This window comes from Lathyrus oleraceus, chromosome 4, assembly GCF_024323335.1.
Source record: "Lathyrus oleraceus cultivar Zhongwan6 chromosome 4, CAAS_Psat_ZW6_1.0, whole genome shotgun sequence".
Classification (NCBI taxonomy): Eukaryota; Viridiplantae; Streptophyta; class Magnoliopsida; order Fabales; family Fabaceae; genus Lathyrus; species Lathyrus oleraceus.
The window spans coordinates 373,809,080-373,826,613 of NC_066582.1; the positions used below are offsets into that span (position 1 = coordinate 373,809,080).

A 17,534-nucleotide genomic window follows, 5' to 3' on the forward strand; every position below is an offset into this window, starting at 1 on the left:
CACGTACCTCGGATCAAACGATCATCTGCAGAAGTCTCAGAACCCGATAAAGCAAAGACCTTGCCTCCCGACTGGTTCTCCTTCTTCGGCTTATGACACTGTGGACTGATATGACCCACCTCTCCACAGTTGAAACAAGTCACAGTCTTCAACCGGCACTCTGCAGCCAAGTGACCACCTTTTCCACACTTGAAACACTTCTTCTCAGTACTGGTACACTCATGAATACGATGTCCAGCCTGACCACATCTGTAACACTTAGCAGGGGCACTGGAGTCTCCCCCACTAGGTCTCCTCATCCCACTCTGTCTCTGGAAACCCTTGCCAGCTGCATACGGTTTCCCACGATCATTCTGATTCTTGCCTTTCCTATCAACCCTTTGCTGATAGCTCTCTGCTCTAGCCTTGGTATCCTGTTCAAAAATCCTGCAACAGTCAACCAAGTCAGAAAACACTCTAATCCGCTGATACCCAATAGCCTGCTTGATCTCGGGACGTAACCCGTTCTCAAACTTCACACATTTTGAAAATTCCCCAGTAGCCTCATCATAGTGAGTGTAATACTTCGATAGCTCTGTGAACTTAGCAGCATACTCAGTAACAGACCGGTTGCCCTGCTTCAATTCCAAGAACTCTATCTCTTTCTTTCCTCTGATATCCTCTGGAAAGTACTTCCTCAGGAATCTCTCCCTGAACACCGCCCAAGTGATCTCAGCACCCCCAGCAGCTTCCAACTCAGTGCGGGTAGCAACCCACCAATCATTTGCTTCCTCTGACAGCATATGTGTACCGAACCTGACCTTCTGGTTATCGGCACACTCAGTCACTCGGAAGATCCTCTCGATCTCCTTCAACCACTTCTGAGCACCATCTGGATCGTATGCTCCCTTGAACATTGGAGGATTGTTCTTCTGGAACTAACTCAGTTGACGAGCAGCTCCCAATCCCACCACATTCGGATTCCCTCCAAGTACTCCAGCTAGCATACCCAGAGCCTCAGCAATCGCAGCATCGTCTCTACCTCTTCCATCCATCTTTATTCTGAAAGCCCAACAAGCTAAAACAATAAGTACTGATAGGGTTACACAACACCGATCCCGTACAGGGAAACAGAATAATTACGACTCGACTCGACCGACTATGCTCTGATACCACTAATGTAACACCCTTCTAAAATACCCCAATATTTAATTAAAACAACAAATTATAAATCAGAGTAGATATGCAATTAAGGGTGTCACACATTCACTTCACACCATTCACCACAATAATTTGTCATGCTCATTATTTAATCAAATTAAAACATTGCACAATTCGCAGCGGATAGAGATCAAATCAACATGCAAAACATGTAACACATTACATGTAAAATTATTCAACAAGGTAAAACATCCCGTCCCGATGTTACATCTACCAGAGCATGACCCACTAAGGAACTACACTAGACTCCAAGCACTAGCTTCTACTCAATCACTGCTCGTTACCTGAAACATAGTTGTAAGGGTGAGTTCCTCAATCGATATAATAAGCATTATAAAATATCATGTAATGCTAAATAAATTAACGCATTTCATCACCCTAATCAGATCACATATTCAGCAACGACAATATCAACTCATAATCATCATCATCATCATACTCAACACAAACACCCAAAACACACGTATAATATTGGAATACATCCATTCATATTATACGCCATACATACATTATGCAATGAGACTCCATGCATGCGGTACCGACTATTCGTGAACATATAGTTCAACCTCACCGATCAAATCCAGATACGGCTACCAAGCTCACTAGTCCCACTCATTTGAGACCTAGTGACTCACTCACTAATTCCTCACCATGGGAATTAGCTACAACCCCAAGGGCTATGCTATGCACGCTAATCACCTAGCATGCAAACATCAACAACAATCCACAATAACTCACTCAATAATTCCTCACCATGGGAATTAGCTACCACCATAAAGGCCACAATATGCAAGCTAAATCACTTAGTCATGCAAACATCAACAACAATCCACAATGGACATATGCTCACACTCTAAGCCATAAACAGTCCATCCACAATTGCATACATAATAGATATATTCATAACATTATGCATACCATCATACCTCATCAGCATATTTATCACAGAATCATATCATGTCATGCCAAACAATAAATCACAGTATTAGCACACTCTACTAATACCTATACAGCTCAAAACAACGGGAAAATGATCCCTCCTATATCATACACCAATATAGGCAAGTCCTCAATTGTACACAACAATTAAATATCACTTTTTCATTTTTCAAACAGTGTTAACCGGTTAACGCCCTGGGTTAACCGGTTAACGCAACACAGAACACGCTTCCTGGCACAATACAACAGTGTTAACCGGTTAACGCCCTGGGTTAACCGGTTAACGCAAGACAAACAGCAATATTTCACAATTCATAACAGTGTTAACCGGTTAACACCCTGGGTTAACCTGTTAACGCAAGACAGAAAGCTGTTCCTGCGCTAACACGAAGCAGAATGCAGAATTCTCCGCATTTTCCGCCGTTGGAGGACTTCCGGACCTCCGATTCCAATTCCGTAAAAAGCTACACTTTCGGAAAATCACGACTCACACACTTACAGATTCAATTACAGCTTTAACACAACTTATCCAACACAATTTTTCAGCATTCAACATTCCAATTAGGGTCAAATCAATGGCTTATCACTACCCATTACATGTTAACCCATAATACCCATTAAACGACGATAAACCCCCCTTACCTGAGTTAATCCGGCGAATCTTTTAGCTTCAAGCTCTTCCTTCTTCAACCCTTCTTCTCTTGCTCTTCCTCTTTGCCCTTTTTCCACTTTCTGTCGCTTCTCTGTTTTCACATGAAAACCCTCTTTACCAAATGGAACTCTTTATATATATATATATTCCAATAATAATAATTCCAATAATATTCCAATTATTTAATTAAATTAATAAATATATTATTAACTTAATTTAAATAATTATCTTATTTTATCGGGGTGTTACAGCGAGCATTCTTATTAAATGAGCATTTTTTTCTACTCATCTCGGGCCACGTCTAAAGAGCTATTTAACGGATGGCCTAGGATTTGCATTTCCTGGTCCTGACTTGAGAAAATTTCCTGAGGATTTAGATTCAATGTCTTTTAATTCCTATAAGAAAGAAAATGAAACAGTTTTCTATGGACTTCATAATAATGTTACTTTTGATCAAAAAATACAAATTTAGATGTACAAAACCATTCTTTTTCCATATGGGCACGATCCTTCTGAGAATAAATTTTGTAAGGGGCATAGTTTACAGTTATATTGGTAGACCTCATGATTTACACACAGCCATGGCCTATGATCTAAAGACTTGAGGACATTACAATAAAAAAGTATATAAGCTTAAAACATCATGACAGTTGACCACGACAACTCCATGCACTCTCTTCACCAAAACACTTCCAGAAGTAGTAAACTTGGTATCATGAGTGAAACCTGCAGGATTCAAAGAAACAATGAGTAAGGATTTTCCCAAAGAGATTATGATCAAAAGAAGAAAAACTATCACAAGCTGCCGAACGGCAAAACAGCAAAAACAAGCCGTCACACCCAAAAAACAAAAAACGGCTACAGACGCAAGTTCAGAGTATTCCTCCCACAGCAGGCCATGTTGCAGACCTTGGCAACATGATTGTCCTTCAATGGCAGGATGGTTAACAACTCCAAGACAGATGATTCAGTTCCAGAATGTTGATATTAATAACTCGATAGGGATTTGGTCGGTAACAGAGATGTTAAACAATCGAGAAAACTAACATGCTAAACACAATTGAGAGTATCTCTTAGCCTACACTGGGAAATGAGGATACTTTTAAAGATTCACCTTTTTGGGACATAAGGTTTAGCTATAGCGGCAGGACCATTGCATTATGAATCATCAATTAAAGACGGGATTGGTTTAAACGCCATAATGCTCCAAACCAAAACAGTGCCAGGGTATGCTTCAAAAAAAAACCTGTTACAATAGAACCTATTATCTGAGAACCATGACAGATGCTGAACCATGACAAGAAGAAACCTGTTACGAAACCATCTAACCTTGATCAAATATACGATCTAAAAACTACACAAACCACTACTGCATCACCAAGCATAGCAACCCACAAATTAGCTCACGCACAAGCAAAGTATCCAAAACAAAAATAATCATTACCATAGCAAAATTTCATTCAAACTTCTAACACAATAGCTAACAACATCACATTCCAAGTTAACAGGTTTTCAACATATGACTAACCTCATGGTAATAGAATCACAGGAGCAATCATGACTACCACCATGTAAAACACAGCAGACTAGCAATCCAAGCTCAGCCATCAACAAGGTTAACATCCATACAAGTATCATCAAGCATCCTGAATATCATTCAGATCACCTACCAAATACCAAACCAAGTATCAAACATGGCATCAATTTAATGGTCATAAGACTTGTAAGCACACAATTGTTATGATAAACCAAAGGCAAAGATTCATAGGATTCGAAAATACTTGAGCAGCAATTCATACCTAAATGTATTAAGTCCTCACATCAGCAAAAACGGAAGAAGTGTTGTGAATCAAAGTTGAGAAGTCATCAATTAAGGTTAAAATATATGCCAGTAAATACCAATTTCCTTACCTCAATTGTTGAAGGTTTCACCGCAGTAAAAACTAGATGGGAGATTCAGTGAAGACGGCCACGCATTTGGAGATTTTTTGGGACCACAATCAAATCCGTTTCCTACCACATTTACATTGGTCCCCACCAAAATCTAAAGAAAGATTTGATGCTAACGGAATGCCAAGGATCCACACACGATTTTGGGGAGCTCATTTCACTCTATAAAAAGGAAAGCTAATCGATTGAAAAAGGAGAGAAGAAAAATACCGTCACTCTGCTGAAATCCCAAACGAACCTTACACCGAAAAGCTCCGCTATAACTCTGTATTTCAACTCTGATTTTCACACTGAAAATCAGGGTTTGAAGAGCTTAACCCCTTCAATCGCGTGCAAAAGGAAATGACAATCAATTAGAGGAGAAAGTCAGAATCAGACAGAAAACAAGGAGTGGATACAGAAGGATAGAAAGAAAAGGAAGAAACTTGAAACAACAAGCAAAAGAAGAGGGACAACGTCATACATACTCACCGAAGGTAATCATGGCCGTCAGGTCTTCGTCGGGGCTACGATGCTCCGGCGGAATCTTTCCCTTTTATTTTGCTTTAAAGTGCTTTGACCTTGTATTTTGACTCGTTAATTTCTGCTGTTGATTGTGATATAGAAAACGGGTTAGAAGCTAAGATTAGGTTTTCCTTTGATGTTCCGATTCGCTACTGTTTTCTAGATTCCGTCGAGGATTTGGAGGTTTGAGGGGATTTTGGTCGTTTGTCACGTTGGAAGTTTTGAACTTTATGTTCGAGTCCTGGTTTGTTTGAGGATGAACACCGAAGGGTGTTCATCGGTTTCCTTTCAAAAAAAAATTCTCTCTCTGCAGTTTTGGATTGGGACCATGCACACGATTTAATAGGGAGAGGATATTTTCCAGAAAGAATGAAGAGTCGTTTTAAGAGAGAGAGACAAAATTATTTTGATTTATTTCTTTTCTTTAAGGGGTGATTGTTTCTTCTTTTAAAATATTATTAAGAGTAAATTAATGTTATTGATGATAGATACTTGGGTGCTGTCAGATTATGTTCCCAAAATCTTTATGATGTTATCAATGAACAATGATGCGCGTGGCGGTAGGTAAACCGAGGCCAACCTTTTCTCTTCTCGGCGGTACCACTTGGCTGAGTAGGAGAGGATTTTGGGCCTTGTGGCCCATCCCGAAAATAACACTACTTTAAGTCCCTTGGGCCTTCTTTGATCCAATGTTTAGGGCCTAACTTTTTATTTATTTCCCAAACATTCCAATTTGGTCTACTTGGTTTATGAGCTATTCTTGATTGTTTTAATTAAAATTAAGATAACACTAATATTAGAAATATTTATTAGTTCGGTTTCGATTACTATTTTCAACTCTTCTTTTTATCTTATTATAATATTATAATTAGTTAAATGGTGGATTAATGGTTAACGTCAACAAACAATTTACTTTATTTTCTAATAAATAAGTTTGACGTTGGTCCAATACCAAATAGTCTTTCCCAAAAGTATATTTCAAATTCACCGTATTTAAATAGTATTCTCTTAAAAATTATTTAATTTAATTTTGAATGAAAAGGAGAATAGTAAGCCTCCGCTTCACTATCTCTCGACTATTGGAACAATTGGCGTACGCCATATTGCTCGGATTTTCGTCATTCATTTAAAACCCTAAAACTCCATAAAATTAAAATCACTCCACCAATTAATTATAAATTCTAAAAGTTTTATTTTTAATAATTAATCTTTGAATGAAAAGGAGAATAGTGAGCATCCGCTTCATTATCTCTCGATTATTCGAATAATTGGCGTACGCCATATTGCTCGGATTTTCGTCATTCAATTAAAACCCTAATAATCATACAATTTCAAATCAATTTTTCAAATCAAACATAGGTTCTAAATTCAAATTATTTCTAAACTTCAACCATCATATTCAAATCATTTTCCAAATCAACTACAAATTCTAAAACATTTAATTCTAAATTTATGATAATAAAGAGGATAGGAGGCGTACACCTCACTATCTTTCGATTATTCGAATAATTGGCGTACGCCACATTGCTCGAGTTTTTGTCATCAAACTTAAAACACAATCGAATAAACTCAAATCACCTCTTATATCAAACCCAATTTTACAAAATAAACTATACAACTTCAATAGAGAATGGGAGGCATACGCCTCACCACTCCTTGATTATTTGAATAATTGGCGTACGCCACCTTGCTCAAATCATCGACAAATCCAAACCTACCAACCCAAAAGTCAAGCTATCTTCATAAATCGAATACAATATCTAAACATATCTTTTTACAATTTAAACCTCGGGTGATAAAAGATGGGAGGCGTACGCCTCACCGTCTCTCGATTATTTGGATAATTGGCGTACGCCATATTGCACAAATTATCGACTTCCGACTAAAACACATTAAATAAACTTGGATAAGGGAATAGGTGGCGTACGCCTCGTTATTCTTTGAATAAGCAAGTAGGAGGCGTACTCCTCACTACCGTGTGTATTCAACATCCACAAACAAACTTTCAAAACAATTCGAACGAAAAGGGAATAGAAGGCGCACGCCTTATTATTCCTTGAAAGAATTGAACGATTGGTGTACACCATATTGCTCAATCTTTCGTCATTCCTCAAATCATCAACAAATCAAACCTAACTTCTCGCCCTCGAGCGATCGAAACCAATCAAATCCAAACACGTCAATTCAACTCGTCACCCCCGCGTGACCAAAACCCTTTCAAAAAGAACATTGTCAATCCTTTCTAATGTGCACAACAAACCAGTGCTAGAGCCTCCACCGATAGTAGACAAGCCAGTGTTTAGCCGTTAGAACGCCGACCTACACAGTCGTTCATCAAAACAAAACACAACCAATATTCGTAGTAGCCCGAACTACGAATGCTCTGATTTCCTTATTGCACCATAAGGATACGTAGGCAGGAGATTGCTGTATCTTCGCGAGCACACTAATAAAAAACCTCCCATTTACCCCATCCTGAGGTCTTCATCCACATCTATCATCAATTCTAATTACTCGAAGCAAGTAGATAAACAGTCAATTAACAGTCAAATAGCAAAATCAGACTAAAAGGTTCCCGTTGAGTACAACGGACGTGAGGGGTGCTAATACCTTCCCCTTGCGTAATCGACTCCCGAACCCGAATATAGTTGCGACGACCATTATTCTTATTTCTAAAGGTTTTCTCGATATTTTCCTATTCCTTCATTGGAATAAATAAAGTTCGGTGGCGACTCTGTTTCGAACAACATTTTTTTTCCGCGTCCTATCGCGAGGGATCGCATTATCATCTTTTTTTGAGGTGCGACAATTACATGCGACTCTATATGACTAATGCACAAATACAAGCTATTCAAAATCCTTTGATTCTTAGTAAAATTGGTGTCCCCACAACGACAATAAAGTGGATGAATTTTTCTGAAATGAGTCATCTTATATCAAATGTATATGACTGAGTTTTAGTTTAGTTTAAAAGACATAGTTTTTCGTAAATCGTTTTCCCTCTGCTAAGTTGCCCTCCAAATAATTTAAATGGTCGGGTTGTCTTGATTAGACAGATTGCTACTAAGATGCATTTTATACAAGCTTATTTGAAACGAGGGTGTCCTCTACCACCAACATTAGTAGAATGGAGAGAACGTCTTAAGGAAGAAACATCTGAGTGAGAACTTTGCTTTTTTGGATAGGATGCATGAGTTCTAGAAATTAAATGATGTTGAAAAATAATACAATAGAAAAAAGTCTAATGCGAAAAGTTCAATAAATTTAAAAAGATGTCATCGATTTTGATGCATTTTAATCGTATGTACTTCTAATTTTGTTGATTCACTATGTTCATTTTTATTCTTATATCTTCATTTTAAAATGTCCAAACATAATCTAAGCGTATAAATAAAGCATTACTTTTGAAAACAAATTAATTGTTGAGTTTCTAGTAAGAGATGAGTCCTCTTCAATTCTGGACAAATTCTACATAAGAGTTTTTGAATGTTGTGAAACTGAAGTTATTAGACTAAGGTTTTGCTTAAATTGATGCAATGAGATGATATGAAGTGATATGAGATGAAATAGAATAAGATTACATTGTTTGAGTTAATTAAAATCAGATCCAGTATAATAAAATTTTATTATTCTATTTTATTTCATTTCATCACTTTTCATTAGCATTGTTTCCCTTAGATATGAGGAATAAAAAATTACATCACTTTCTACTAGTATTGATCACTTTCTACGAGTATTGTTCCCTTTAATATGAGCAGAATGAAAATTTTCATCACTTTCCATTAGTATTGTTTCTCTTTTATATGAGCAGAATCAAAAACTTACTTTGTTTTTATCGCTAATTATTCAAATAATAAAGTAATAAAATTTCTATTTCACTCTATTCTATTTTTGCTAAATTTCAATAACTCTATTTATCTTAAGATATTAAAATATAATCTAAAATAATATAATAAAATTGTATATCTAACGAACTATAAATTTTTGTCTTAAAAAATCTTGCATCATACTAACAAAAAATTATTAAAATTTATATATGCAGATGGGTGGCTGACTAATTAAATAAAAAAATATTAAAACATAATAATTTTTAGTTTTATACTATCTTTACAAGTACTCTGGCGGTGAGCAAGTTGTCCATTTACATATGGATAGTACTGCTTATAAAAAAATAAGAATGGATAAAACCATATATAAAACCAATCCAAAATATCCGGATCCATGTCCAGATCCGCTTGGAGTTTCGCTTCACTTCTCTAGGGTTTCTCAAACGCATTATAGAATCTCTCCAATCTCAGATTTCCTCTATAGATTAAAGAAGCATCGGAGAACTAATTCCGTCGCCGGAAACGGAACGCCGTTGCTGGAAACAAAAAACCTGAACCGAAAAAAATGTCAAGCAAGAAGAAACACAAGCGAAAACACAGCGACAACGATGAAGACGACGACGTTTTCTACTAACGCTACTGCGCTTCGTCCTCAACCCCCAACACCACCACCGGCACCACATCCAGTAATCAACCCCAATCAAAACCGAACAACAAAGGATCATCAATAGGAGGAACAGGTGAACCCTTAGCACCATCAAAATCGACGCTATACGTTTCTAATCTAGATTACTCCCTAACAAACTCCGATCTCCATACGCTCTTCTCTACTTTCGGCCGCATCGCGCGTGTAACCGTTCTCAAAGACCGTCACGCGCGCCTAAGCCGCGGTGTCGCGTTTGTCCAATTCGTTTCTCGTAATGACGCCCAACGCGCCGTGGCGGAGATGAATAAGAAGATTCTCAATGGAAGGACTCTAACTGCTTCTATTGCTGCTGATAATGGACGTGCTCCGGAGTTTATTCGGAAGCGCGTGTACAATACTGAGACTGCTTTGTGTTATGAGTGTGGGGGGCATGGTCATTTGTCGTATGAGTGTCCTAAGAATCAGTTGGGGCCGAGGCCGCGGCCTCAGCCTAAGAAGCCGCGACGGGGATTTAGTGGGCTGAGGGATAGGGATGGGGAGGAGGAAGGTGATGATGAGGAGGAGGAGGGTGGTCAGATTGCTGCGGAGCAGTTTGACGATAATTGGGCTTCTATTGTGGATGATGAAGCGGGTGAAAGGTTGCTGGGGAGAAACATAAATGATAATGAGGGTTTGGACAACAACAAGACGAAGAAGAAAGGGAAGAAAGCTGGGTATTTCAGTGATGAGAGTGATCATGATGATGATGATTGATCATGACTATGTAGCATTGACACTTCAGATTGAAGGTGTGTGTTTGGTATTCCGCATTACCGCATTATTCAACTAGTCCTGTGTGTCGTGTCTATATATGTGCCAGTGTTTCATAGATCTCAATGGCAATTTTTTTTTTTATCAAGATATGGTGTAATTGATGAAATTGTTTATATGTTGTTGGCTTGGTTGGATGTGTTTATGGTTTTGATCACAAGCACATGTTAGTTATTAGTTATTGTGGTAGTAATTAGTGATAGTGGCGGTGAATTGGTGATGAGCATTTTTGTGTATTCCATATTTTCATAGTTAATGAATGATGACAGACGAGTCTCTTATTTATCGGCTTAATTTAGCATTCGGTTTACCTGTAAAATAGAAAGGAAAAGCGTGTTCGTTATGTTTTTTATTTTGGTTCAGTTAAAACATGTAGTGTAATCAAATTGTAACACGCTGGTTTACTTTATGCACATCTTGTTATCATATAAGTAAGGTTTTTAATTACAGTTGTGGTGGTTATGTTATGATATTTGATATGTAGAATATTGTAGTCAGATATAGCTGGATTTGATGTGGTTGTTGAGATCTTGAAAAGCATAGGTTGTAGACTTGTAGTCACAATTACTGTCGCCGTTCTTGTCGAAAGCAGTTTAAAACCATGGGTAACAGTTCTTCTGATTACCTTTACTCTTTGATGTCTACTGAGCATTTTTATGCAGATTGATGAGTATTTCTCAAGTTTCTCTTAGAATGCTTAAATTGCTTCTCCCAGAGAAAATGTGGTATCCTTTTCATGCATAATCACTTGGCTGAGCTGGAGAATAATACCAATTTGTGCCTCACCCTCGACACTAGGCTTTAAATTATAGGTTTAATTATTCTGTAACTTTTTGAACCATGGGCTAATCTTGAATGTCATTGTAATGATATGTAGAAAAAGAAATTGGTTATTGTTATGCTATTTCCTTTCTTTCTGAATTATGGCTTTGAATCGGATTAAGTATAGTTATATTATATGGAGTTTGGGGTCAATTGTTACTGTTGTACTGTTGGTTTTAAGCATTGTTGGTTTTGGATATATCTATAACTCTGAAACCATATTCAGTTGACAGTTATATATAACCGATAGATACCATATTCATGATTGTCTATATACTTTTGTATGCTCATATTTTTTACTAATTGAATCATTGTCTTATGGCACAAGTTAATGAAAATAGTAGAGTTCATATCCTCTATGAATAGGATTAACATGAAGCTTGATTACATAGTACGATAATTGTACTCAGATATAAAGATATTGGGAGTTTTGTGAAATTCAGGATATCGGTTTCTTGAATTTTGTTGAAGGTTGAGCAGAATCATATAGGATTAATATGGGTGTTCTTGAAGAGGAAGTAGGTAAAAGTTTGGAATTTTTTTTCAAAATAATAATTATTTTTATTTTTTTTTCAAAATAACTAATTATTTACAAAAATTATCAAAATAACCAGGTTTGGTAGAGGATGCGTCAGATGTACTGGGGCACCCCTAATGCATAAAGAGGAGGCGTCAATAGCATTGGCGCATGCATTGCGCTCCTCACGAGGAGGCACCACTAGCATTGGCGCATGCATTGCGCTCCTCATGAGGAGGCGCCAATACTAGTGGCGCCTGCATTGGGCCTCATGAGGAGGCGTCAATGCTAGTGGCGCCTAGGTGCATTTGGTTGTGTGGGCGCTAATTCATCTGGCTGCATGTGATGGTCATGTGGGCGTCAATCCCTCAAGCGCCCACATGTTTTGTCCGTCTCTATAAATACCACGCATTGGATGCAATATTTTTCACTCAAACTCATCTCCTAATACAATTCAACCACCATCAATTTCAATTTTCCCTGTTTCAACAATGTTTGCATACATTCAAAAACAAAGTTCAGATGTAATATTTTTTGGCGTTGCGGCTCCGGTACAGATTCGACTTTGGAACACAAATATGTTTGAACGTCTTAATCGGACGTTGTACAGTTGGTTAGAGGGAGAAATTGGAGAGGGTGAACGGATTAGAAAAATACAATGGCTTGTGTCCACGTTCAACCAACACGGAGAATTACGCGAATTGGTGGATATTAAGACAGACCAAGACGCTCGTAGGATGATGCATTACATGTTCAAAATTGTTTTGCTGGTTGTAATTGCATAGTTCTTGTATTTGTTATAATTATATGTGTTACTGTTTATGCAATGGTACTTTCGTGACAGACGTCTAATATGAAATAAATTTAATTTTTCATATATTGCAATAGAGGTACATGTAAATTTATCTGGTTGTGCTCATTCTAACACTAGGACAGTTATTACGATTGTGACCTAGTTGACGGCATGAACTACATAGTCTAACCATTTTGTTCGCAGTATCCATTTCGGTTCGAATTCGGATGCTGTTTGGGCGACCCTTTTTCTTCCTTCGCATAACTTCGTTGTACCAGACGATGTCCCCTTGATATTCTGGCCAATAATCCTCTTTTGCCACTACGAAAAAACTAATTTTATAAACATTTGAAAGACCGACGATTTTGTAAACTTCAGATAACAAGTATGATGGATCCCTTCGAACCTTTGAGCATGCCGCAAGGACATGGGAGCGGGGGTACGAAAGGCTTGGAACTTTCTGCAGTCGCACTAACCTCTATCTATTTCGACTCTGTACTGTCCCATCGGCATGCCCTCATTGTGATCCATGGACTCGACAACACTAAACCAACCTTTACTTAGGTCAAAGACCGTAACCACATGTGTGTTTGCTTTGGCAGCTTCATGTCTGATGAATTTCATCGAAGCATCACTAAACAACTGTCCAGATTGCAACACTGAACTCCATTTTAAGCGTCTGGTTTCAAACAACGCCCTTAGCCTGAAATATGTAGCATGCACCAAAGCGATTATTGGTAGGTTACAGATGCCTTTGAAGACAGAGTTCATTGATTCCACAAGATTTGTTGTCATGTGGCCCCAACGTTGACCGTTGTCGTATGCCCTAGTCCATTTCTCCAAAGGAATACCATGGATCCACCGTACCGCATCTTCGTTTGACAATCTGGTGTATAGGCGGACAATTTGTTTCCAGCTTGACAATTGTCTCGGGAGCATATTGTGTTTAGAGCCAACAAGTATTTTGGAAGTTGTTTGTAAGACTCCTCCCAATTGCCAAACACTTTTTCAATAGATTTTGTCCTAGCTATCCATGCCTTCCTATATGATGGAGTGTACTCCTACTCTGCCCTAATATGCGAGATTATTGTACTCACCTTTAATGATGGATTGTCGCTAATAACAGATAATATTTCATCACATATTAGCTGAGAGCTTAATTTACGATGATCCTGGATTGGGTTTGTCAGCATGCATGTGTGATCTGGACCCATTGATCCAATCTCCCAAGACTCGCTCCTCTTCCGGTACGAAGCTGACAACATAAAAAGGCAGTGCTCATTTGGACAATAAACTTTATACCTCGATGCGTCAGTTCTGTCAACTCTGAAATCAGCTGATAGTTGCATGTGGAATTTCTTAATGGCTCTTACACATTCCTCTTTTGTGCGAAATGTGTCTCCTTGTTTCAAAGATCCTTGCATCTGCACGTAAGGATTGTACCATACATCTGCTAAAGGTTCATCTGAACCCAAATTTAACCTTGTCATCTGTTGGGGTGGGCAGTATACATAACTTGTTGGTATTGGCTCCTCTTCCTCTTCAGCGTTCACCATCGAATCAACCATGATCTCAGATTCTTCTTCTTTGTCATCTAGAACATTCACCTCAGCTTGTCCGTCATCAGTCTCACAAAACACTTGTGACTGATCAATGTACAGAGACACCTGTTGTTGATGTGGTAATATATACAACTTTATATCGTTGTAACCAGGTTGTTCGTGACTGACAAACATATGTTGAATATCATCATCATCTCGAATCTTCTTTTGATAAAATTTAACCTGGTTTTCTACAAACCAAACCGGATTTTTATAGATGATTTGGCCCACATTACTGCATTGCAATTTCTTTTCTATTCTTTGTTTCAGATGAGAAAAATTTGATCGTCGATTTATTGTAAACCGAGTTACCTCTGTGTTTCGAAAACAAAAACCGAACAACTGATGATCAAATATTTCACCTTCGACATGGGCACTGATCATGTAATGTTGTGTGGAAGACATTTTGTTGAAATATTAATATGTAGATATCTTTAAGGGAATTGAATGCATTGCTAAGTTGTTCATCCACACAACATAATTAATGTTTCATTGCTAACTTGGTCGTTGCATTGATAACTTGGTCATTGTTTGTACAAACTTGACCATGCATGTAGTAGAAAGAATCAACCATGCAGAGAAAAGAGTGACAAGAACACACATGCGCCTGAGCCCTGAGATTCCCACCTAGGCGCCCATTCCCTAGGCGCCATAAAGTAACTGGGGCGCCAAAAGGATGGGTGCCTCTTCACAAAAATTGGTCTTATGCGCCACTATGAAGGGCGCCCCTTCCCATTGCCCTACACTAAGGCGCCAAGAGGAAGGGAGCCTCTTCCTTGCATGTGAAGAATCACATGTAGGCGCCAAGAGGAATGGCGCATCTTCCCTTACATGTTGATTCTTCACATGCGCCTAGAAGAGATTCCTCACATGCTATCTCTCACATGCTTTCTGAAGTTTGTCATTCCCTTGTCTTCTCTCGCCATTCCATGCAACCAATCACATTCATCTTAGGTTGCAAACCTACTCACTCATTCATCTATAAATAGCCTCTCATATCAACAATATCAAATCATCTTCATCAATACTCAATTATATTCTTCTACCACACTTGTTTCCTCTACCACACTCAAGCTTTGCAAAATCAAATCATGTCTTTGTTGACTATGGGCGATGAACATAGAGGCACGCTCGAGAATATATCGGCATTTGTATGTCATCTCTCTCTTTTTACTTTTTCTATTTTTTGTCTTATACCTTTGTTATCTATGTTTTTCTTACTTCTTATAGAGTTGTGCTTGTTGATTATGTATTTCTTCTTCTAATTGCATTTTCTTACTTTTTTATTATTAGGATCCGAAGCGGTTTAGATGTCGTGAACATGAATATGTACCCCTCGATCCTTTAATAGAATCATATATTAGAGGATGTGGATTTGGAAATCTACTCAACATTGTTTCGTACTCGGTGGACTACAAGTTCATTCTAACTTTGTTGGAGAGGTGGAGACCCGAGACCCACACATTTCACCTTCCGATTGGTGAGTGTACCGTCACACTTGAGGACGTGTACATGTTGTTGGGTCTCCGTATAGATGGAAAGGCAGTGAATGATCGAGTTAACCAAGACAACAATATCTGCAATGAATTATTGGGTGCCCATTTGCTAGACGACGAAACTGAGGGAGACACGTCCGGTCAAGCAAGGGGGCAAGGTATAAGTTTAAAATACCTTAAACAATATTATGCTAGTATAGTAATTCCCGACGATTCAACCGAGTATGAGAAAATAATAAAAGCTTGGTGTTATATTATGATTTTATTTGATAATTTTTTGTTTCCAAAAAGTACAGGTAATTTTGTAAATATAATGTATTTACCTTTATTACGCAACATTAATAAGGTAAACACTTATAGTTAGGGTTCAGCTGTATTGGCCCATCTATATAGTGCAATGTATAGAACTACAAAAAAGAATACCTATATTTTTTATCATGTGCGTATTTGCTTCAAGCTTGGGGTTGGTCAAGAATGTCGTCGCTCGCCCCGATAAATGAGCGCCCATTCGTGTTCCCGTTTGCAACCAAGTAAGTCTACCACTTTACCATTCACCATTTAGTTAATTATATTTTATATTATAATTAATAGTAAATAATATTTTTCACTTCTTTTTTATCTTAGGTGGTCAGTAAGGGGAATGAACTACAACAGGTGTCTGAAACACGCTATTGTAGTCTATCGAAATCTATTGGACCACATTGGACATGACGATGTAATAATCCTACCCAACTATATTTTAATTTAAAAATACTTCTCAAATTATTTTCCATCTAATCGTTTCATATTGTTTTACAGTTTGTCTGGAGGCCATATCTGGGTCTGGATCATGATGTGAACCATGACGATGCTGCAGTTTGGAAAACGAAGACACCGGTTATCCGATTCACTATGGTGGAAATGCACTAAAGTGACCGGGTCAAACTGCAGTTCTGAATGCTACAACAGATTCCAGAATCTCCCACGTGTTTGGGGAATTGACATCAAAAAAGGGTTGATGCACAATGGGATTATTCTGATTGGAGAGTGTCGCATCCGCGAAAAACAACCGGCGGGCTAAAACAAAAACAAACAGAGCCGCCACCGTGCGTTATTTATCCCAAAAGAGGGAAAGGAAACGGTCAGAGTAAACCTGGAAAAAGCATGGTCTCGCGACCAAAGAGAATGGGATCGGGAGTCGGTTATGCGAAGGGAAGGTATTAGCACCCCTACGCATCCGTCGTACTCGACGGGATCCACGCTCTAAAAGAAAGAAAAGGTTGCTAAAATAAACATCACACACACACATTGAAGACAACATAGGTGGGAGAAGAGGGGAGAGGGCTCGCTAGGATATCGCATCCTATGCCTACGTATCTCGTCTGGAACGAGAATCAGAGCTACCGTAGTTCGGCTCACGCACGCCAAACAAAACACACACAAACACAGGAAAACCTGGAACCCGAACGCCAATCGCTGGACTTACATCGGCTTCCGAACCAAACAAACACACTCAGGATACGGACAGCCAATCGCTGGGCTTACACCCATATCCTGACACACAAGAGGGTTAACAAGCAAACACACACAAAAAGAAAAAAAAGTGCCCGGAGAGACCTCGCACGATCTCCTGCCTACGTACCTCATCTGGTATGAGGATCAGGGCGACGTAGTTCCCCTGAACGGGAAAGAAATTCTAACCAGATACAAAGGGAGACACACTACTAGGGAGCTGTACTCGAGCCTAGATGTTATCATGCATCATTTCCCTATGTTAAGGTTCACTATCTACTTGCAC

The 17,534-nt window shown here is 38.5% G+C and overlaps 1 pseudogene; it reads left to right on the plus strand.

Annotated features, from left to right (window-relative positions):
• Positions 1-9,637: 9,637 nt before the first annotated feature.
• On the plus strand, positions 9,638-10,471 carry LOC127137566 (U11/U12 small nuclear ribonucleoprotein 31 kDa protein-like; annotated as a pseudogene).
• The last annotated feature ends 7,063 nt before the right edge of the window (positions 10,472-17,534 follow it).